This window comes from Delphinus delphis, chromosome 10, assembly GCF_949987515.2.
Source record: "Delphinus delphis chromosome 10, mDelDel1.2, whole genome shotgun sequence".
Classification (NCBI taxonomy): domain Eukaryota; kingdom Metazoa; phylum Chordata; class Mammalia; order Artiodactyla; family Delphinidae; genus Delphinus; species Delphinus delphis.
This window is the reverse complement of record NC_082692.2, coordinates 24,124,416-24,146,990: the sequence shown is the minus strand read 5'-3', so window position 1 is coordinate 24,146,990 and position 22,575 is coordinate 24,124,416.

Sequence of the window (22,575 nt, the reverse complement as noted above, 5' to 3'; positions counted from 1 at the left end):
GTTAGTGTTAGCGTACGGGTTAGGATTAGGGGACGGGTGAGGGTCAGGCTTCGGGGAAGGGTTAGGGTTAGGGTTCAGGCTAGGATTAGTGTTAGGGGACGGGGAGGGCTTAGGGTCCAGGTGAGGGTACGACAACGCTTTAGGGGGAGCGTACGTGTGAGGGCGCGGGTTAGTGTTAGCGTACGGGTTAGGATTAGGGGACGGGTGAGGGTCAGGCTTCGGGGAAGGGTTAGGGTTCGGGCTAGGGTTAGGGTTAGGGGACAGGGACGGTTTAGGGTCCAGGTGAGGGTACGACAACGCTTTAGGGGGAGCGTACGTGTGAGGGCGCGTGTTAGTGTTAGCGTACGGGTTAGGATTAGGAGACGGGTGAGTGTCAGGCTTCGGGGAAGGGTTAGGGTTAGGGTTCGGGCTAGGGTTAGGGTTAGGGGACGGGGACGGTTTAGGGTCCAGGTGAGGTTACGACAACGCTTTAGGGGGAGCGTACATGTGAGGGCGCGGGTTAGTGTTAGCGTACGGGTTAGGATTAGGAGACGGGTGAGGGTCAGGCTTCGGGGAAGGGTTAGGGTTAGGGTTCGGGCTAGGGTTAGGGTTAGGGGACGGGGACGGTTTAGGGTCCAGGTGAGGGTACGACAACGCTTTAGGGGGAGCGTACGTGTGAGGGCGCAGGTTAGTGGTATCGTACGAGTTAGAATTAGGGTACGGGTGAGGGTCAGGCTTCGATGAAGGGTTAGGGTTAGGGTTCGGGCTAGGGTTAGGGTTAGGGGACGGGGAGGATATAGGGTCCAGGTGAGGGTACGACAACGCTTTAGGGGGAGCGTACGTGTGAGGGCGCGGGTGAGTGTTAGCGTACGGGTTAGGATTAGGAAACGGGTGAGGGTCAAGCTTCGGGGAAGGGTTAGAGTTAGGGTTCGGGCTAGGGTTAGGGTTAGGGGACGGCGAGTGTTTAGGGTCCAGGTGAGGGTACGACAACGCTTTAGGGGGAGCGTACGTGTGAGGGTGCGGGTTAGTGTTAGCGTTCGGGTTAGGATTAGGGGACGGGTGAGGGTCAGGCTTCGGGGAAGGGTTAGGGTTAGGGTTCGGGCTAGGGTTAGGGTTAGGGGATGGGGACGGTTTAGGGTCCAGGTGAGGGTACGACAACGCTTTAGGGGGAGCGTACCTGTGAGGGCGCGGGTTAGTGTTAGCATACAGGTTAGGATTAGGGGACGGGTGAGGGTCAGGCTTCGGGGAAGGTTAGGGTTAGTGTTCAGGCTAGGGTTAGGGTTAGGGGAACGGGACGGTTTAGGGTCCAGGTGAGGGTACGACAACGCTTTAGGGAGAGCGTACATGTGAGGGCGTGGGTTAGTGTTAGCGTACGGGTTAGGATTAGGGGACGGGTGAGGGTCAGGCTTCGGGGAAGGGTTAGGGTTAGGGTTCTGGCTAGGGTTAGGGTTAGGGGATGGGGAGGGTTTAGGGTCCAGGTGAGGGTACAACAACGCTTTAGGGGGAGCGTACGTGTGAGGGGGCGGGTTAGTGTTAGCATACGGGTTAGGATTAGGGGACGGGTGAGTGTCAGGCTGCGGGGAAGAGTTAGGGTTAGGGTTCGGGCTAGGGTTAGGGTTGGGGATGGGGACGGTTTAGGGTCCAGGTGAGGGTATGACAACACTTTAGGGGGAGCGTACGTGTGAGGGCGCGGGTTAGTGTTAGTGTACGGGTTAGGATTAGGGGACGGGTGAGGGTCAGCCTTCGGGGAAGGGTTAGGGTTAGGGTTCGGGCTAGGGTTAGGGATAGGGGACGGGGAGGGTTTAGGGACGAGGTGAGGGTACGACAACGCTTTAGGGGGAGCGTACGTGTGAGGGCGCGGGTTAGTGTTAGCGTACGGGTTAGGATTAGGGGACGGCTGACGGTCAGGCTTCGGTGAAGGGTTAGGTTTAGGGTTCGGGCTAGGGTTAGGGTTCGGGGACGGGGACGGTTTAGGGTACAGGTGACGGTACGACAACGCTTTAGGGAGAGCGTACGTGTGAGGGCGTGGGTTAGTGTTAGCGTACGGGTTAGGATTAGGGGACGGGTGAGGGTCAGGCTTCGGGGAAGGGTTAGGGTTAGATTTCTGGCTAGGGTTAGGGTTAGGGGACGGGGAGGGTTTAGGGTCCAGGTGAGGGTACGACAACGCTTTAGGGGGAGCATACGTGTGATGGCACGGGTTAGTGTTAGCGTACGGGTTAGGATTAGGGGACGGGTGAGCGTAAGGCTTCGGGGAAGGGTTAGGGTTAGGGTTCGGGCTAGGGTTAGGGTTAGGGGACGGGGAGGGTTTAGGGTCCAGGTGAGGGTACGAAACGCTTTAGGGGGAGCGTACGTGTGAGGCCGCGGTTTAGTGTTAGCGTACGGGTTAGGATTAGGGGACGGGTGAGGGTCAGGCTTCGGGGAAGGGTTAGGGTTAGGGTTCGGGCTAGGGTTAGGGTTAGGGGACGGGGAGGGTTTAGGGTCCAGGTGAGGGTACGACAACGCTTTAGGGGGAGCGTACGTGTGAGGGCGCGGGTTAGTGTTAGCGTACGGGTTAGGATTAGGGGACGGGTGAGTGTCAGGCTTTGGGGAAGTTTTAGAGTTAGGGTTCGGGCTAGGGTTAGGGGACGGGGACGGTTTAGGGTCGAGGTGAGGGTACGACAGCACTTTAGGGGGAGCGTACGTGTGAGGGCGCAGGTTAGTGTTAGCGTACGGGTTAGGATTTGGGGATGGGTGAGGGTCAGGCTTCGGGGAAGTGTTAGGGTTAGGGTTCGGGCTAGGGTTACGGTTAGGGGATGGGGAGGGTTTAGGGTCCAGGTGAGGGTACGACTATGCTTTAGGGGGAGCGTACGTGTGAGGGCGTGGGTTAGTGTTAGCATACGGGTTAAGATTAGGGGACGGGTGAGGGTCAGGCTTCTGGGAAGTGTTAGGGTTAGGGTTCGGGCTAGGGTTAGGGTTAGGGGACGGGGAGGGTTTAGGGTCCAGGTGAGGGTACGACAATGCTTTATGGGGAGCGTACGTGTGAGGGCGTGGGTTAGTGTTAGCATACGGGTTAGGATTAAGGAACGGGTGAGGGTCAGGCTTGGGGAAGGGTTAGGGTTAGGGTTCGGGCTAGGGTTAGGGTTAGGGGACGGGGAGGGTTTAGGGTCCAGGTGAGGGTACGACAATGCTTTAGGGGGAGCGTACGTGTGAGGGCGCGGGTTAGTGTTAGCGTACGGGTTAGGATTAGGGGACGGGTGAGGGTCAGGCTTCGGGGAAGGTTTAGGGTTAGGGTTCGGGCTAGGGTTAGGGTTAGGGGACGGGGAGTGTTTAGGGTCCAGGTGACGGTACGACAACGCTTTAGGGAGAGCGTACGTGTGAGGGCGTGGGTTAGTGTTAGCGAACGGGTTAGGATTAGGGTACGGGTGAGGGTCAGGCTTCGGGGAAGGGTTAGGGTTAGGGTTCGGGCTAGGGTTAGGGTTAGGGGACGGGGAGGGTTTAGGGTCCAGGTGAGGGTACGAAACGCTTTAGGGGGAGCGTACGTGTGAGGCCGCGGTTTAGTGTTAGCGTACGGGTTAGGATTAGGGGACGGGTGAGGGTCAGGCTTCGGGGAAGGGTTAGGGTTAGGGTTCGGGCTAGGGTTAGGGTTAGGGGACGGGGAGGGTTTAGGGTCCAGGTGAGGGTACGACAACGCTTTAGGGGGAGCGTACGTGTGAGGGCGCGGGTTAGTGTTATCGTACGGGTTAGGATTAGGGGACGGGTGAGTGTCAGGCTTTGGGGAAGTTTTAGAGTTAGGGTTCGGGCTAGGGTTAGGGGACGGGGACGGTTTAGGGTCGAGGTGAGGGTACGACAGCACTTTAGGGGGAGCGTACGTGTGAGGGCGCAGGTTAGTGTTAGCGTACGGGTTAGGATTTGGGGATGGGTGAGGGTCAGGCTTCGGGGAAGTGTTAGGGTTAGGGTTCGGGCTAGGGTTACGGTTAGGGGATGGGGAGGGTTTAGGGTCCAGGTGAGGGTACGACTATGCTTTAGGGGGAGCGTACGTGTGAGGGCGTGGGTTAGTGTTAGCATACGGGTTAAGATTAGGGGACGGGTGAGGGTCAGGCTTCTGGGAAGTGTTAGGGTTAGGGTTCGGGCTAGGGTTAGGGTTAGGGGACGGGGAGGGTTTAGGGTCCAGGTGAGGGTACGACAACGCTTTACGGGGAGCGTACGTGTGAGGGCGTGGGTTAGTGTTAGCGTACGGGTTAGGATTAAGGAACGGGTGAGGGTCAGGCTTGGGGAAGGGTTAGGGTTAGGGTTCGGGCTAGGGTTAGGGTTAGGGGACGGGGAGGGTTTAGGGTCCAGGTGAGGGTACGACAATGCTTTAGGGGGAGCGTACGTGTGAGGGCGCGGGTTAGTGTTAGCGTACGGGTTAGGATTAGGGGACGGGTGAGAGTCAGGCTTCTGGGAAGGGTTAGGGTTAGGGTTCGGGCTAGGGTTAGTGTTAGGGGACGGGGAGGGTTTAGGGTCCAGGTGAGGGTACGAGAACGCTTTAGGGGGAGCGTACGTGTGAGGGCGCGGGTTAGTGTTAGCCTACGGGTTAGGATTAGGGGACGAGTGAGGGTCAGGCTTCGGGGAAGGGTTAGGGTTAGGGTTCTGGCTAGGGTTAGGCTTAGGGGACGGGGAGGGTTTAGGGTCCAGGTGAGGGTACGACAACGCTTTAGGGGGAGCGTACGTGTGAGGGCGCGGGTTTGTGTTATCGTACGGGTTAGGATTGTGGGAAGGGTGAGGGTCAGGCTTCGGGGAAGTGTTAGGGTTAGGGTTCGGGCTAGGGTTAGGGTTAGGGGACGGGGAGGGTTTCGGGTCCAGGTGAGGGTACGACAACGCTTTAGGGGGAGCGTACGTGTGAGGGCGCGGGTTAGTGTTAGCATACGAGTTAGGATTAGGGTACGGGTGAGGGTCAGGCTTCGGGGAAGTGTTAGGGTTAGGGTTCGGGCTAGGGTTAGGGTTAGGGGACGGGGAGGGTTTAGGGTCCAGGTGAGGGTACGACAACGCTTTAGGGGGAGCGTACATGTGAGGGCGCGGGTTAGTGTTAGCGTACGGGTTAGGATTAGGGGACGGGTGAGGGTCAGGCTTCGGGGAAGGGTTAGGGTTAGGGTTCGGGCTAGGGTTAGGGGACGGGGACGGTTTAGGGTCCAGGTGAGGGTACGACAATGCTTTAAGGGGAGCGTACGTGTGAGGGCGCGGGTTAGTGTTAGCGTACGTGTTAGGAAGAGGGGACGGGTGAGGGTCAGGCTTCGGGGAAGGGTTAGGGTTAGGGTTCGGGCTAGGGTTAGGGTTAGGGGACGGGGAGGGTTTAGGGTCCAGGTGAGGGTACAACAACGCTTTAGGGGGAGCGTACGTGTGAGGGGGCGGGTTAGTGTTAGCATACGGGTTAGGATTAGGGGACGGGTGAGGGTCAGGCTTCGGGGAAGAGTTAGGGTTAGGGTTCGGGCTAGGGTTAGGGTTGGGGATGGGGACGGTTTAGGGTCCAGGTGAGGGTCCGACAACACTTTAGGGGGAGCGTACGTGTGAGGGCGCGGGTTAGTGTTAGTGTACGGGTTAGGATTAGGGGACGGGTGAGGGTCAGCCTTCGGGGAAGGGTTAGGGTTAGGGTTCGGGCTAGGGTTAGGGATAGGGGACGGGGAGGGTTTAGGGACGAGGTGAAGGTACGACAACGCTTTAGGGGGAGCGTACGTGTGAGGGCGCGGGTTAGTGTTAGCGTACGGGTTAGGATTAGGGGACGGCTGACGGTCAGGCTTCGGTGAAGGGTTAGGGTTAGGGTTCGGGCTAGGGTTAGGGTTCGGGGACGGGGACGGTTTAGGGTACAGGTGACGGTACGACAACGCTTTAGGGAGAGCGTACGTGTGAGGGCGTGGGTTAGTGTTAGCGTACGGGTTAGGATTAGGGGACGGGTGAGGGTCAGGCTTCGGGGAAGGGTTAGGGTTAGAGTTCTGGCTAGGGTTAGGGTTACGGGACGGGGAGGGTTTAGGGTCCAGGTGAGGGTACGACAACGCTTTAGGGTGAGCGTACGTGTGAGGGCGCGGGTTAGTGTTAGCGTACGGGTTAGGATTAGGGGACGGGTGAGGGTCAGGCTTCGGGGAAGGGTTAGGGTTAGGGTTCGGGCTAGGGTTAGGGTTAGGGGACGGTGTGGGTTTAGGGTCCAGGTGAGGGTACGACAACGCTTTAGGGGGAGCGTACGTGTGAGGGCGCGGGTTAGTGTTAGCGTACGGGTTAGGATTAAGGGACGGGTGAGGGTCAGGCTTCGGGGAAGGGTTAGGGTTAGGGTTCGGGCTAGGGTTAGGGTTAGGGGACGGGGAGGGTTTAGGGCCCAGTTGAGGGTACGACAACGCTTTAGGGGGAGCGTACGTGTGAGGGCGCGGGTTAGTGTTAGCGTACGGGTTAGGATTAGGGGACGGGTGAGAGTCAGGCTTCGGGGAAGGGTTAGGGTTAGGGTTCGGGCTAGGGTTAGGGTTAGGGGACGGGGACGGTTTAGGGTCCAGGTGACGGTATGACGCTTTAGGGAGAGCGTACGTGTGAGGGCGTGGGTTAGTGTTAGCGTACGGGTTAGGATTAGGGGACGGGTGAGGGTCAGGCTTCGGGGAAGTGTTAGGGTTAGGGTTCGGGCTAGGGTTAGGGTTAGGGGACGGGGAGGGTTTAGGGTCCAGGTGAGTGTACGACAACGCTTTAGGGGGAGCGTACGTGTGAGGGCGCGTGCTAGTGTTAGCGTACGGGTTAGCATTAGGGGACGGGTGAGGGTCAGGCTTCGGGGAAGGGTTAGGGTTAGGGTTCGGGCCAGGGTTAGGGTTAGGCTTACGGGACGGGGAGGGTTTAGGGTCCAGGTGAGGGTACGGCAATGCTTTAGGTGGAGCAAACGTATGAGGGTGCGGGTTAGTGTTAGCGTACGGTTTAGGATTAGGGGACGTGTGAGGGTCAGGCTTCGGGGAAGGGTTAGGGTTAGGGTTCGGGTTAGGGTTCGGGTTAGGGGACGGGGATGGTTTAGGGTCCAGGTGACGGTACGAGAACGCTTTAGGGAGAGCGTACGTGTGAGGGCGTCTGTTAGTGTTAGCGTACGGGTTAGGATTATGGACGGGTGAGGGTCAGGCTTCGGGGAAGGGTTAGGGTTAGGGTTCGGGCTAGGGTTAGGGTTAGGGGATGGGGAGGGTTTAGGGTCCAGGTGAGGGTACGACAACGCTTTAGGGAGAGCGTACGTGTGAGGGCGCGGGTTAGTGTTAGCGTACGTGTTAGGAAGAGGGGACGGGTGAGGGTCAGGCTTCGGGGAAGGGTTAGGGTTAGGGTTCGGGCTAGGGTTAGGGTTAGGGGACGGGGAGGGTTTAGGGTCCAGGTGAGGGTACGACAACGCTTTAGGGGGAGCGTACGTGTGAGGGCGTGGGTTAGTGTTAGCGTACGGGTTAGGATTAGGGGACGGGTGAGGGTCAGGCTTCGGGGAAGGGTTAGGGTTAGGGTTCGGGCTAGGGTTAGGGTTAGGGGACGGGAAGGGTTTCGGGTCCAGGTGAGGGTACGACAACGCTTTAGGGGGAGCGTACGTGTGAGGGCGCGGGTTAGTGTTAGCGTACGAGTTAGGATTAGGGGACGGGTGAGGGTCAGGCTTCGGGGAAGGGTTAGGGTTAGGGTTCGGGCTAGGGTTAGGGTTAGGGGACGGGGACGGTTTAGGGTCCAGGTGACGGTACGACAACGCTTTAGGGGGAGCGTACGTGTGAGGGCGCGGGTTCGTGTTAGCGTACGGGTTAGAATTAGGGGACGGGTGAGGGTCAGGCTTTGGGGAAGTGTTAGGGTTGGGTTCGGGCTAGGGTTAGGGTTAGGGGACGGGGACGGTTTAGGGTCCAGGTGAGGGTACGACAACACTTTAGGGGGAGCGTACGTATGAGGGCGCAGGTTAGTGTTAGTGTACGGGTTAGGATTAGGGGACGGGTGAGCGTCAGGCTTCGGGGAAGGGTTAGGGTTAGGGTTCGGGCTAGGGTTAGGGTTAGGGGATGGGGACGGTTTAGGGTCCAGGTGATGGTACGACAACGCTTTAGGGGGAGCGTACGTGTGAGGGCGCGGGTTAGTGTTAGCATACGGGTTAGGATTAGGGGACGGGTGAGGGTCAGGCTTCGGGGAAGGGTTAGGGTTAGGGTTCGGGCTAGGGTTAGGGTTAGGGGAAGGGGACGGTTTAGGGTCCAGGTGAGGGTACGACAACGCTTTAGGGGGAGCGTACGTGTGAGGCCGCAGGTTAGTGTTAGCGTACGGGTTAGGATTAGGGGACGGGTGAGGGTCAGGCTTCGGGGAAGGGTTAGGGTTAGGGTTCAGGCTAGGATTAGTGTTAGGGGACGGGGAGGGCTTAGGGTCCAGGTGAGGGTACGACAACGCTTTAGGGGGAGCGTACGTGTGAGGGCGCGGGTTAGTGTTAGCGTACGGGTTAGGATTAGGGGACGGGTGAGGGTCAGGCTTCGGGGAAGGGTTAGGGTTCGGGCTAGGGTTAGGGTTAGGGGACAGGGACGGTTTAGGGTCCAGGTGAGGGTACGACAACGCTTTAGGGGGAGCGTACGTGTGAGGGCGCGTGTTAGTGTTAGCGTACGGGTTAGGATTAGGAGACGGGTGAGTGTCAGGCTTCGGGGAAGGGTTAGGGTTAGGGTTCGGGCTAGGGTTAGGGTTAGGGGACGGGGACGGTTTAGGGTCCAGGTGAGGTTACGACAACGCTTTAGGGGGAGCGTACATGTGAGGGCGCGGGTTAGTGTTAGCGTACGGGTTAGGATTAGGAGACGGGTGAGGGTCAGGCTTCGGGGAAGGGTTAGGGTTAGGGTTCGGGCTAGGGTTAGGGTTAGGGGACGGGGACGGTTTAGGGTCCAGGTGAGGGTACGACAACGCTTTAGGGGGAGCGTACGTGTGAGGGCGCAGGTTAGTGGTATCGTACGAGTTAGAATTAGGGTACGGGTGAGGGTCAGGCTTCGATGAAGGGTTAGGGTTAGGGTTCGGGCTAGGGTTAGGGTTAGGGGACGGGGAGGATATAGGGTCCAGGTGAGGGTACGACAACGCTTTAGGGGGAGCGTACGTGTGAGGGCGCGGGTGAGTGTTAGCGTACGGGTTAGGATTAGGAAACGGGTGAGGGTCAAGCTTCGGGGAAGGGTTAGAGTTAGGGTTCGGGCTAGGGTTAGGGTTAGGGGACGGCGAGTGTTTAGGGTCCAGGTGAGGGTACGACAACGCTTTAGGGGGAGCGTACGTGTGAGGGTGCGGGTTAGTGTTAGCGTTCGGGTTAGGATTAGGGGACGGGTGAGGGTCAGGCTTCGGGGAAGGGTTAGGGTTAGGGTTCGGGCTAGGGTTAGGGTTAGGGGATGGGGACGGTTTAGGGTCCAGGTGAGGGTACGACAACGCTTTAGGGGGAGCGTACCTGTGAGGGCGCGGGTTAGTGTTAGCATACAGGTTAGGATTAGGGGACGGGTGAGGGTCAGGCTTCGGGGAAGGTTAGGGTTAGTGTTCAGGCTAGGGTTAGGGTTAGGGGAACGGGACGGTTTAGGGTCCAGGTGAGGGTACGACAACGCTTTAGGGAGAGCGTACATGTGAGGGCGTGGGTTAGTGTTAGCGTACGGGTTAGGATTAGGGGACGGGTGAGGGTCAGGCTTCGGGGAAGGGTTAGGGTTAGGGTTCTGGCTAGGGTTAGGGTTAGGGGATGGGGAGGGTTTAGGGTCCAGGTGAGGGTACAACAACGCTTTAGGGGGAGCGTACGTGTGAGGGGGCGGGTTAGTGTTAGCATACGGGTTAGGATTAGGGGACGGGTGAGTGTCAGGCTGCGGGGAAGAGTTAGGGTTAGGGTTCGGGCTAGGGTTAGGGTTGGGGATGGGGACGGTTTAGGGTCCAGGTGAGGGTATGACAACACTTTAGGGGGAGCGTACGTGTGAGGGCGCGGGTTAGTGTTAGTGTACGGGTTAGGATTAGGGGACGGGTGAGGGTCAGCCTTCGGGGAAGGGTTAGGGTTAGGGTTCGGGCTAGGGTTAGGGATAGGGGACGGGGAGGGTTTAGGGACGAGGTGAGGGTACGACAACGCTTTAGGGGGAGCGTACGTGTGAGGGCGCGGGTTAGTGTTAGCGTACGGGTTAGGATTAGGGGACGGCTGACGGTCAGGCTTCGGTGAAGGGTTAGGTTTAGGGTTCGGGCTAGGGTTAGGGTTCGGGGACGGGGACGGTTTAGGGTACAGGTGACGGTACGACAACGCTTTAGGGAGAGCGTACGTGTGAGGGCGTGGGTTAGTGTTAGCGTACGGGTTAGGATTAGGGGACGGGTGAGGGTCAGGCTTCGGGGAAGGGTTAGGGTTAGATTTCTGGCTAGGGTTAGGGTTAGGGGACGGGGAGGGTTTAGGGTCCAGGTGAGGGTACGACAACGCTTTAGGGGGAGCATACGTGTGATGGCACGGGTTAGTGTTAGCGTACGGGTTAGGATTAGGGGACGGGTGAGCGTAAGGCTTCGGGGAAGGGTTAGGGTTAGGGTTCGGGCTAGGGTTAGGGTTAGGGGACGGGGAGGGTTTAGGGTCCAGGTGAGGGTACGAAACGCTTTAGGGGGAGCGTACGTGTGAGGCCGCGGTTTAGTGTTAGCGTACGGGTTAGGATTAGGGGACGGGTGAGGGTCAGGCTTCGGGGAAGGGTTAGGGTTAGGGTTCGGGCTAGGGTTAGGGTTAGGGGACGGGGAGGGTTTAGGGTCCAGGTGAGGGTACGACAACGCTTTAGGGGGAGCGTACGTGTGAGGGCGCGGGTTAGTGTTAGCGTACGGGTTAGGATTAGGGGACGGGTGAGTGTCAGGCTTTGGGGAAGTTTTAGAGTTAGGGTTCGGGCTAGGGTTAGGGGACGGGGACGGTTTAGGGTCGAGGTGAGGGTACGACAGCACTTTAGGGGGAGCGTACGTGTGAGGGCGCAGGTTAGTGTTAGCGTACGGGTTAGGATTTGGGGATGGGTGAGGGTCAGGCTTCGGGGAAGTGTTAGGGTTAGGGTTCGGGCTAGGGTTACGGTTAGGGGATGGGGAGGGTTTAGGGTCCAGGTGAGGGTACGACTATGCTTTAGGGGGAGCGTACGTGTGAGGGCGTGGGTTAGTGTTAGCATACGGGTTAAGATTAGGGGACGGGTGAGGGTCAGGCTTCTGGGAAGTGTTAGGGTTATGGTTCGGGCTAGGGTTAGGGTTAGGGGACGGGGAGGGTTTAGGGTCCAGGTGAGGGTACGACAATGCTTTATGGGGAGCGTACGTGTGAGGGCGTGGGTTAGTGTTAGCATACGGGTTAGGATTAAGGAACGGGTGAGGGTCAGGCTTGGGGAAGGGTTAGGGTTAGGGTTCGGGCTAGGGTTAGGGTTAGGGGACGGGGAGGGTTTAGGGTCCAGGTGAGGGTACGACAATGCTTTAGGGGGAGCGTACGTGTGAGGGCGCGGGTTAGTGTTAGCGTACGGGTTAGGATTAGGGGACGGGTGAGGGTCAGGCTTCGGGGAAGGGTTAGGGTTAGGGTTCGGGCTAGGGTTAGGGTTAGGGGACGGGGAGGGTTTAGGGTCCAGGTGAGGGTACGACAACGCTTTAGGGGGAGCGTACGTGTGAGGGCGCGGGTTAGTGTTATCGTACGGGTTAGGATTAGGGGACGGGTGAGTGTCAGGCTTTGGGGAAGTTTTAGAGTTAGGGTTCGGGCTAGGGTTAGGGGACGGGGACGGTTTAGGGTCGAGGTGAGGGTACGACAGCACTTTAGGGGGAGCGTACGTGTGAGGGCGCAGGTTAGTGTTAGCGTACGGGTTAGGATTTGGGGATGGGTGAGGGTCAGGCTTCGGGGAAGTGTTAGGGTTAGGGTTCGGGCTAGGGTTACGGTTAGGGGATGGGGAGGGATTAGGGTCCAGGTGAGGGTACGACTATGCTTTAGGGGGAGCGTACGTGTGAGGGCGTGGGTTAGTGTTAGCATACGGGTTAAGATTAGGGGACGGGTGAGGGTCAGGCTTCTGGGAAGTGTTAGGGTTAGGGTTCGGGCTAGGGTTAGGGTTAGGGGACGGGGAGGGTTTAGGGTCCAGGTGAGGGTACGACAACGCTTTACGGGGAGCGTACGTGTGAGGGCGTGGGTTAGTGTTAGCGTACGGGTTAGGATTAAGGAACGGGTGAGGGTCAGGCTTGGGGAAGGGTTAGGGTTAGGGTTCGGGCTAGGGTTAGGGTTAGGGGACGGGGAGGGTTTAGGGTCCAGGTGAGGGTACGACAATGCTTTAGGGGGAGCGTACGTGTGAGGGCGCGGGTTAGTGTTAGCGTACGGGTTAGGATTAGGGGACGGGTGAGAGTCAGGCTTCTGGGAAGGGTTAGGGTTATGGTTCGGGCTAGGGTTAGTGTTAGGGGACGGGGAGGGTTTAGGGTCCAGGTGAGGGTACGAGAACGCTTTAGGGGGAGCGTACGTGTGAGGGCGCGGGTTAGTGTTAGCCTACGGGTTAGGATTAGGGGACGAGTGAGGGTCAGGCTTCGGGGAAGGGTTAGGGTTAGGGTTCTGGCTAGGGTTAGGCTTAGGGGACGGGGAGGGTTTAGGGTCCAGGTGAGGGTACGACAACGCTTTAGGGGGAGCGTACGTGTGAGGGCGCGGGTTTGTGTTATCGTACGGGTTAGGATTGTGGGAAGGGTGAGGGTCAGGCTTCGGGGAAGTGTTAGGGTTAGGGTTCGGGCTAGGGTTAGGGTTAGGGGACGGGGAGGGTTTCGGGTCCAGGTGAGGGTACGACAACGCTTTAGGGGGAGCGTACGTGTGAGGGCGCGGGTTAGTGTTAGCATACGAGTTAGGATTAGGGTACGGGTGAGGGTCAGGCTTCGGGGAAGTGTTAGGGTTAGGGTTCGGGCTAGGGTTAGGGTTAGGGGACGGGGAGGGTTTAGGGTCCAGGTGAGGGTACGACAACGCTTTAGGGGGAGCGTACATGTGAGGGCGCGGGTTAGTGTTAGCGTACGGGTTAGGATTAGGGGACGGGTGAGGGTCAGGCTTCGGGGAAGGGTTAGGGTTAGGGTTCGGGCTAGGGTTAGGGGACGGGGACGGTTTAGGGTCCAGGTGAGGGTACGACAATGCTTTAAGGGGAGCGTACGTGTGAGGGCGCGGGTTAGTGTTAGCGTACGTGTTAGGAAGAGGGGACGGGTGAGGGTCAGGCTTCGGGGAAGGGTTAGGGTTAGGGTTCGGGCTAGGGTTAGGGTTAGGGGACGGGGAGGGTTTAGGGTCCAGGTGAGGGTACGACAACGCTTTAGGGGGAGCGTACGTGTGAGGGCGCAGGTGTGTGTTAGCGTACGGGTTAGGATTAGGAAACGGGTGAGGGTCAGGCTTTGGGGAAGGGTTAGGGTTAGGGTTCGGGCTAGGGTTAGGGTTAGGGGACGGGGAGGGTTTAGGGTCCAGGTGAGGGTACGACAACGCTTTAGGGGGAGCGTACGTGTGAGGGCGCAGGTGAGTGTTAGCGTACGGGTTAGGATTAGGAAACGGGTGAGGGTCAGGCTTCGGGGAAGGGTTAGGGTTAGGGTTCGGGCTAGGGTTAGGGTTAGGGGACGGGGAGGGTTTAGGGTCCAGGTGAGGGTACGACAACGCATTAGGGGGAGCGTACGTGTGAGGGCACGGGTTAGTGTTAGCGTACGGGTTAGGATTAGGGGACGGGTGAGGGTCAGACTTTGGGGAAGGGTTAGGGTTAGGGTTCGGGCTAGGGTTAGGGTTAGGGGACAGGGACGGTTTAGGGTCCAGGTGAGGGTACGACAACGCTTTAGGGGGAGCGTACGTGTGAGGGCGCGGGTTAGTGTTAGCGTACGGGTTAGGATTAGGGGACGGGTGAGGGTCAGGTTTCGGGGAAGTGTTAGGGTTAGGGTTCGGGCTAGGGTTAGGGTTAGGGGACGGGGATGGTTTAGGGTCCAGGTGAGGGTACGACAACGCTTTAGGGGGAGCGTACGTGTGAGGGCGCGGGTTAGTGTTAGCGTACGGGTTAGGATTAGGGGACGGGTGAGGGTCAGGCTTCGGGGAAGGGTTAGGGTTAGGGTTCGGGCTAGGGTTAGGGTTAGGGGACGGGGAGCGTTTAGGATCCAGGTGAGGGTACGACAACGCTTTAGGGGGAGTGTACGTGTGAGGGCGCGGGTTTGTGTTAGCGTACGGGTTAGGATTAGGGGACGGGTGAGGGTCAGGCTTCGGGGAAGGGTTAGGGTTAGGGTTCGGGCTAGGGTTAGGGTTGGGGACGGGGAGGGTTTAGGGTCCAGGTGAGGGTACGACTACGCTTTAGGGGGAGCGTACATGTGAGGGCGCGGGTTAGTGTTAGCGTACGGGTTAGGATTAGGGGACAGGTGAGGGTCAGGCTTCGGGGAAGGGTTAGGGTTAGGGTTCGGGCTAGGGTTAGTGTTAGAGGACGGGGAGGGTTTAGGGTCCAGGTGAGGGTACGAGAACGCTTTAGGGGGAGCGTACGTGTGAGGGCGCGTGTTAGTGTTAGCCTACGGGTTAGGATTAGGGGACGAGGGAGGGTCAGGCTTCGGGGAAGGGTTAGGGTTAGGGTTCTGGCTAGGGTTAGTGTTAGGGGACGGGGAGGGTTTAGGGTCCAGGTGAGGGTACGACAACGCTTTAGGGGGAGCGTACGTGTGAGGGCGCGGGTTTGTGTTATCGTACGGGTTAGGATTATGGGAAGGGTGAGGGTCAGGCTTCGGGGAAGTGTTAGGGTTAGGGTTCGGGCTAGGGTTAGGGTTAGGGGACGGGGAGGGTTTCGGGTCCAGGTGAGGGTACGACAACGCTTTAGGGGGAGCGTACGTGTGAGGGCGCGGGTTAGTGTTAGCGTACGGGTTAGGATTAGGGGACGGGTGAGTGTCAGGCTTCGGGGAAGGGTTAGGGTTAGGGTTCGGGCTAGGGTTAGGGTTAGGGGACGGGGAGGGTTTCGGGTCCAGGTGAGGGTACGACAACGCTTTAGGTGGAGCGTACGTGTGAGGGCGCGGGTTAGTGTTAGCGTACGTGTTAGGAAGAGGGGACGGGTGAGGGTCAGGCTTCGGGGAAGGGTTAGGGTTAGGGTTCGGGCTAGGGTTAGGGTTAGGGGACGGGGAGGGTTTAGGGTCCAGGTGAGGGTACGACAACGCTTTAGGGGGAGCGTACGTGTGAGGGCGCAGGTGAGTGTTAGCGTACGGGTTAGGATTAGGAAACGGGTGAGGGTCAGGCTTTGGGGAAGGGTTAGGGTTAGGGTTCGGGCTAGGGTTAGGGTTAGGGGACGGGGAGGGTTTAGGGTCCAGGTGAGGGTACGACAACGCTTTAGGGGGAGCGTACGTGTGAGGGCGCAGGTGAGTGTTAGCGTACGGGTTAGGATTAGGAAACGGGTGAGGGTCAGGCTTCGGGGAAGGGTTAGGGTTAGGGTTCGGGCTAGGGTTAGGGTTAGGGGACGGGGAGGGTTTAGGGTCCAGGTGAGGGTACGACAACGCATTAGGGGGAGCGTACGTGTGAGGGCACGGGTTAGTGTTAGCGTACGGGTTAGGATTAGGGGACGGGTGAGGGTCAGACTTTGGGGAAGGGTTAGGGTTAGGGTTCGGGCTAGGGTTAGGGTTAGGGGACAGGGACGGTTTAGGGTCCAGGTGAGGGTACGACAATGCTTTAGGGGGAGAGTACGTGTGAGGGCGCGGGTTAGTGTTAGCGTACGGGTTAGGATTAGGGGACGGGTGAGGGTCAGGTTTCGGGGAAGTGTTAGGGTTAGGGTTCGGGCTAGGGTTAGGGTTAGGGGACGGGGATGGTTTAGGGTCCAGGTGAGGGTACGACAACGCTTTAGGGGGAGCGTACGTGTGAGGGCGCGGGTTAGTGTTAGCGTACGGGTTAGGATTAGGGGACGGGTGAGGGTCAGGCTTCGGGGAAGGGTTAGGGTTAGGGTTCGGGCTAGGGTTAGGGTTAGGGGACGGGGAGCGTTTAGGATCCAGGTGAGGGTACGACAACGCTTTAGGGGGAGTGTACGTGTGAGGGCGCGGGTTTGTGTTAGCGTACGGGTTAGGATTAGGGGACGGGTGAGGGTCAGGCTTCGGGGAAGGGTTAGGGTTAGGGTTCGGGCTAGGGTTAGGGTTGGGGACGGGGAGGGTTTAGGGTCCAGGTGAGGGTACGACTACGCTTTAGGGGGAGCGTACATGTGAGGGCGCGGGTTAGTGTTAGCGTACGGGTTAGGATTAGGGGACAGGTGAGGGTCAGGCTTCGGGGAAGGGTTAGGGTTAGGGTTCGGGCTAGGGTTAGTGTTAGAGGACGGGGAGGGTTTAGGGTCCAGGTGAGGGTACGAGAACGCTTTAGGGGGAGCGTACGTGTGAGGGCGCGTGTTAGTGTTAGCCTACGGGTTAGGATTAGGGGACGAGGGAGGGTCAGGCTTCGGGGAAGGGTTAGGGTTAGGGTTCTGGCTAGGGTTAGTGTTAGGGGACGGGGAGGGTTTAGGGTCCAGGTGAGGGTACGACAACGCTTTAGGGGGAGCGTACGTGTGAGGGCGCGGGTTTGTGTTATCGTACGGGTTAGGATTATGGGAAGGGTGAGGGTCAGGCTTCGGGGAAGTGTTAGGGTTAGGGTTCGGGCTAGGGTTAGGGTTAGGGGACGGGGAGGGTTTCGGGTCCAGGTGAGGGTACGACAACGCTTTAGGGGGAGCGTACGTGTGAGGGCGCGGGTTAGTGTTAGCGTACGGGTTAGGATTAGGGGACGGGTGAGTGTCAGGCTTCGGGGAAGGGTTAGGGTTAGGGTTCGGGCTAGGGTTAGGGTTAGGGGACGGGGAGGGTTTCGGGTCCAGGTGAGGGTACGACAACGCTTTAGGGGGAGTGTACGTGTGAGGGCGCGGGTTAGTGTTAGCGTACGGGTTAGGATTAGGGGACTGGTGAGGGTCAGGCTTTAGGGAAGGGTTAGGGGTAGGGTTCGGGCTAGGGTTAGGGTTAGGGGACGGGGACGGTTTAGGGTCCAGGTGAGGGTACGACAACGCTTTAGGGGGAGCGTACGTGTGAGGGCTCGGGTTTGTGTTAGCGTACGGGTTAGGATTAGAGGACGGGTGAGGGTCAGGCTTCGGGGAAGGGTTAGGGTTAGGGTTCGGGCTAGGGTTAGGGTTAGGGGATGGGGACGGTTTAGGGTCCAGGTGAGGGTACGGCAACGCTTTAGGGGGAGCGTGCGTGTGAGGGCATGGGTTAGTGTTAGCGTACGGGTTAGGATTAGGGGACGGGTGAGGGTCAGGCTTCGGGGAAGGGTTAGGGTTAGGGTTCGGGCTAGGGTTAGGGTTAGGGGACGGGGACGGTTTAGGGTCCAGGTGAGGGTACGGCAACGCTTTAGGGGGAGCGTGCGTGTGAGGGCGCGGGTTAGTGTTAGCGTAAGGGTTAGGATTAGGGCACGGGTGAGGGTCAGGCTTCGGGGAAGGGTTAGGGTTAGGGTTCGGGCTAGGGTTAGGGTTAGGGGACGGGGACGGTTTAGGGTCCAGGTGAGGGTACGGCAACGCTTCAGGGGGAGCGTGCGTGTGAGGGCGCGGTCAGTGTTAGCGTACGGGTTAGGATTAGGGCACGGGTGAGGGTCAGGCTTCGGGGAAGGGTTAGGGTTAGGGTTCGGGCTAGGGTTAGGGTTAGGGGACGGGGACGGTTTAGGGTCCAGGTGAGGTTACGGCAACGCTTTAGGTGGAGCGTGCGTGTGAGGGCGCGGGTTAGTGTTAGCGTACGGGTTAGGATTAGGGGACGGGTAAGGGTCAGGCTTCGGGGAAGGGTTAGGGTTAGGGTTCGGGCTAGGGTTAGGGTTAGGGGACGGGGACGGTTTAGGGTCCAGGTGAGGGTACGGCAACGCTTTAGGGGGAGCATGCGTGTGAGGGCGCGGGTTAGTGTTAGCGTACGGGTTAGGATTAGGGCACGGGTGAGGGTCAGGCTTCGGGGAAGGGTTAGGGTTAGGGTTCGGGCTAGGGTTAGGGTTAGGGGACGGGGACGGTTTAGGGTCCAGGTGAGGGTATGGCAACGCTTTAGGGGCAGCGTGCGTGTGAGGGCGTGGGTTAGTGTTAGCGTACGGGTTAGGATTAGCGGACGGTTGAGGGTCAGGCTTCGGGGAAGGGTTACGGTTAGGGTTCGGGCTAGGGTTAGGGTTAGGGGAAGGGGACGGTTTAGGGTCCAGGTGAGGGTACGGCAACACTTTAGGGGGAGCTTGCGTGTGAGGGCGCGGGTTAGTGTTAGCGTACGGGTTAGGATTAGGGCACGGGTGAGGATCAGGCTTCGGGGAAGTGTTAGGGTTAGGGTTCGGGCTAGGGTTAGGGTTAGGGGACGGGGACGGTTTAGGGTCCAGGTGAGGTTACGGCAACGCTTTAGGGGGAGCGTGCGTGTGAGGGCGCGGGTTAGTGTTAGCGTACGGGTTAGGATTAGGGCACGGGTGAGGGTCAGGCTTCGGGGAAGGGTTAGGGTTAGGGTTCGGGCTAGGGTTAGGGTTAGGGGACGGGGACGGTTTAGGGTCCAGGTGAGGGTACGGCAACGCTGTAGGGGGAGCGTGCGTGTGAGGGCGCGGGTTAGTGTTAGCGTACGGGTTAGGATTAGGGCACGGGTGAGGGTCAGGCTTCAGGGAAGGGTTAGGGTTAGGGTTCGGGCTAGGGTTAGGGTTAGGGGACGGGGACGGTTTAGGGTCCAGGTGAGGGTACGGCAACGCTTTAGGGGGAGCGTGCGTGTGAGGGCGCAGGTTAGTGTTCGCGTACGGGTTAGGATTAGGGGACGGGTGAGGGTCAGGCTTCGGGGAAGGGTTAGGGTTAGGGTTCGGGCTAGGGTTAGGGTTGGGGATGGGGACGGTTTAGGGTCCAGGTGAGGGTACGGCAACGCTTTAGGGGGAGCGTGCGTGTGAGGGCATGGGTTAGTGTTAGCGTACGGGTTAGGATTAGGGGACGGGTGAGGGTCAGGCTTCGGGGAAGGGTTAGGGTTAGGGTTCGGGCTAGGGTTAGGGTTAGGGGACGGGGAGGGTTTCGGGTCCAGGTGAGGGTACGACAACGCTTTAGGGGGAGCGTACTTGTGAGGGCGCGGTTTAGTGTTAGCGTACGGGTTAGGATTAGGGGACGGGTGAGGGTCAGGCTTCGGGGAAGGTTTAGGGTTAGGGTTCGTGCTAGGGTTAGGGTTAGGGGACGGGGACGGTTTAGGGTCCAGGTGAGGGTACGACAACGCTTTAGGGGGAGCGTACGTGTGAGGGCGCGGGTTAGTGTTAGCATACGAGTTAGGATTAGGGTACGGGTGAGGGTCAGGCTTCGGGGAAGGGTTAGGGTTAGGGTTCGGGCTAGGGTTAGGGTTAGGGGACGGGGAGGGTTTAGGGTCCAGGTGAGGGTACGACAACGCTTTAGGGGGAGCGTACATGTGAGGGCGCGGGTTAGTGTTAGCGTACGGGTTAGGATTAGGGGACGGGTGAGGGTCAGGCTTCGGGGAAGGGTTAGGGTTAGGGTTCGGGCTAGGGTTAGGGGACGGGGACGGTTTAGGGTCCAGGTGAGGGTACGACAATGCTTTAAGGGGAGCGTACGTGTGAGGGCGCGGGTTAGTGTTAGCGTACGTGTTAGGATTAGGGTACGGGTGAGGGTCAGGCTTCGGGGAAGGGTTAGGGTTAGGGTTCGGGCTAGGGTTAGGGTTAGGGGACGGGGAGGGTTTAGGGTCCAGGTGAGGGTACGACAACGCTTTAGGGGGAGCGTACGTGTGAGGGCGCGGGTTAGTGTTAGCGTACGGGTTAGGATTAGGGGACGGGTGAGGGTCAGGCTTCGGGGAAGGGTTAGGGTTAGGGTTCGGGCTAGGGTTAGGGTTAGGGGACGGGGAGGGTTTAGGGTCCAGGTGAGGGTACGACAACGCTTTAGGGGGAGCGTACGTGTGAGGGCGTGGGTTTGTGTTAGCGTACGGGTTAGGATTAGGGGACGGGTGAGGGTCAGGCTTCGGGGAAGTCTTAGGGTTAGGGTTCGGGCTAGGGTTAGGGTTAGGGGACGGGGAGGGTTTAGGGTCCAGGTGAGGGTACGACTACGCTTTAGGGGGAGCGTACATGTGAGGGCGCGGGTTAGTGTTAGCGTACTCGTTAGGATTAGGGGACGGGTGAGGGTCAGGCTTCGGGGAAGGGTTAGGGTTAGGGTTCGGGCTAGGGTTAGGCTTAGGGGACGGGGAGGGTTTAGGGTCCAGGTGAGGGTACGACAACGCTTTAGGGGGAGCGTACGTGTGAGGGCGCGGGTTTGTGTTAGCGTACGGGTTAGGATTAGGGGACGGGTGAGGGTCAGGCTTCGGGGAAGTGTTAGGGTTAGGGTTCGGGCTAGGGTTAGGGTTAGGGGACGGGGAGGGTTTAGGGTCCAGGTGAGGGTACGACAACGCTTTAGGGGGAGCGTACGTGTGAGGGCGCGGGTTAGTGTTAGCGTACGGGTTAGGATTAGGGGACGGGTGAGGGTCAGGCTTCGGGGAAGGGTTAGGGTTAGGGTTCGGGCTAGGGTTAGGGTTAGGGGACGGGGACGGTTTAGGGGCCAGGTGAGGGTACGACAACGCATTAGGGGGAGCGTACGTGTGAGGGCGCGGGTTAGTGTTAGCGTACGTGTTAGGAAGAGGGGACGGGTGAGGGTCAGGCTTCGGGGAAGGGTTAGGGTTAGGGTTCGGGCTAGGGTTAGGGTTAGGGGACGGGGAGGGTTTAGGGTCCAGGTGAGGGTACGACAACGCTTTAGGGGGAGCGTACGTGTGAGGGCGCAGGTGAGTGTTAGCGTACGGGTTAGGATTAGGAAACGGGTGAGGGTCAGGCTTCGGGGAAGGGTTAGGGTTAGGGTTCGGGCTAGGGTTAGGGTTAGGGGACGGGGAGGGTTTAGGGTCCAGGTGAGGGTACGACAACGCTTTAGGGGGAGCGTACGTGTGAGGGCGCAGGTGAGTGTTAGCGTACGGGTTAGGATTAGGAAACGGGTGAGGGTCAGGCTTCGGGGAAGGGTTAGGGTTAGGGTTCGGGCTAGGGTTAGGGTTAGGGGACGGGGAGGGTTTAGGGTCCAGGTGAGGGTACGACAACGCTTTAGGGGGAGCGTACGTGTGAGGGCACGGGTTAGTGTTAGCGTACGGGTTAGGATTAGGGGACGGGTGAGGGTCAGACTTTGGGGAAGGGTTAGGGTTAGGGTTCGGGCTAGGGTTAGGGTTAGGGGACAGGGACGGTTTAGGGTCCAGGTGAGGGTACGACAACGCTTTAGGGGGAGCGTACGTGTGAGGGCGCGGGTTAGTGTTAGCGTACGGGTTAGGATTAGGGGACGGGTGAGGGTCAGGTTTCGGGGAAGTGTTAGGGTTAGGGTTCGGGCTAGGGTTAGGGTTAGGGGACGGGGATGGTTTAGGGTCCAGGTGAGGGTACGACAACGCTTTAGGGGGAGCGTACGTGTGAGGGCGCGGGTTAGTGTTAGCGTACGGGTTAGGATTAGGGGACGGGTGAGGGTCAGGCTTCGGGGAAGGGTTAGGGTTCGGGTTCGGGCTAGGGTTAGGGTTAGGGGACGGGGAGGGTTTAGGGTCCAGGTGAGGGTACGACAACGCTTTAGGGGGAGTGTACGTGTGAGGGCGCGGGTTTGTGTTAGCGTACGGGTTAGGATTAGGGGACGGGTGAGGGTCAGGCTTCGGGGAAGTGTTAGGGTTAGGGTTCGGGCTAGGGTTAGTGTTAGGGACGGGGAGGGTTTAGGGTCCAGGTGAGGGTACGACTACGCTTTAGGGGGAGCGTACATGTGAGGGCGCGGGTTAGTGTTAGCGTACGGGTTAGGATTAGGGGACGGGTGAGGGTCAGGCTTCGGGGAAGGGTTAGGGTTAGGGTTCGGGCTAGGGTTAGTGTTAGGGGACGGGGAGGGTTTAGGGTCCAGGTGAGGGTACGAGAAGGCTTTAGGGGGAGCGTACGTGTGAGGGCGCGTGTTAGTGTTAGCCTACGGGTTAGGATTAGGGGACGAGGGAGGGTCAGGCTTCGGGGAAGGGTTAGGGTTAGGGTTCTGGCTAGGGTTAGTGTTAGGGGACGGGGAGGGTTTAGGGTCCAGGTGAGGGTACGACAACGCTTTAGGGGGAGCGTACGTGTGAGGGCGCGGGTTTGTGTTATCGTACGGGTTAGGATTATGGGAAGGGTGAGGGTCAGGCTTCGGGGAAGTGTTAGGGTTAGGGTTCGGGCTAGGGTTAGGGTTAGGGGACGGGGAGGGTTTCGGGTCCAGGTGAGGGTACGACAACGCTTTAGGGGGAGCGTACGTGTGAGGGCGCGGGTTAGTGTTAGCGTACGGGTTAGGATTAGGGGACGGGTGAGTGTCAGGCTTCGGGGAAGGGTTAGGGTTAGGGTTCGGGCTAGGGTTAGGGTTAGGGGACGGGGAGGGTTTCGGGTCCAGGTGAGGGTACGACAACGCTTTAGGGGGAGCGTACGTGTGAGGGCGCGGGTTAGTGTTAGCGTACGGGTTAGGATTAGGGGACTGGTGAGGGTCAGGCTTTAGGGAAGGGTTAGGGGTAGGGTTCGGGGTAGGGTTAGGGTTAGGGGACGGGGACGGTTTAGGGTCCAGGTGAGGGTACGACAACGCTTTAGGGGGAGCGTACGTGTGAGGGCTCGGGTTTGTGTTAGCGTACGGGTTAGGATTAGGGGACGGGTGAGGGTCAGGCTTCGGGGAAGTGTTAGGGTTAGGGTTCGGGCTAGGGTTAGCGTTAGGGGACGGGGACGGTTTAGGGTCCAGGAGAGGGTACGAC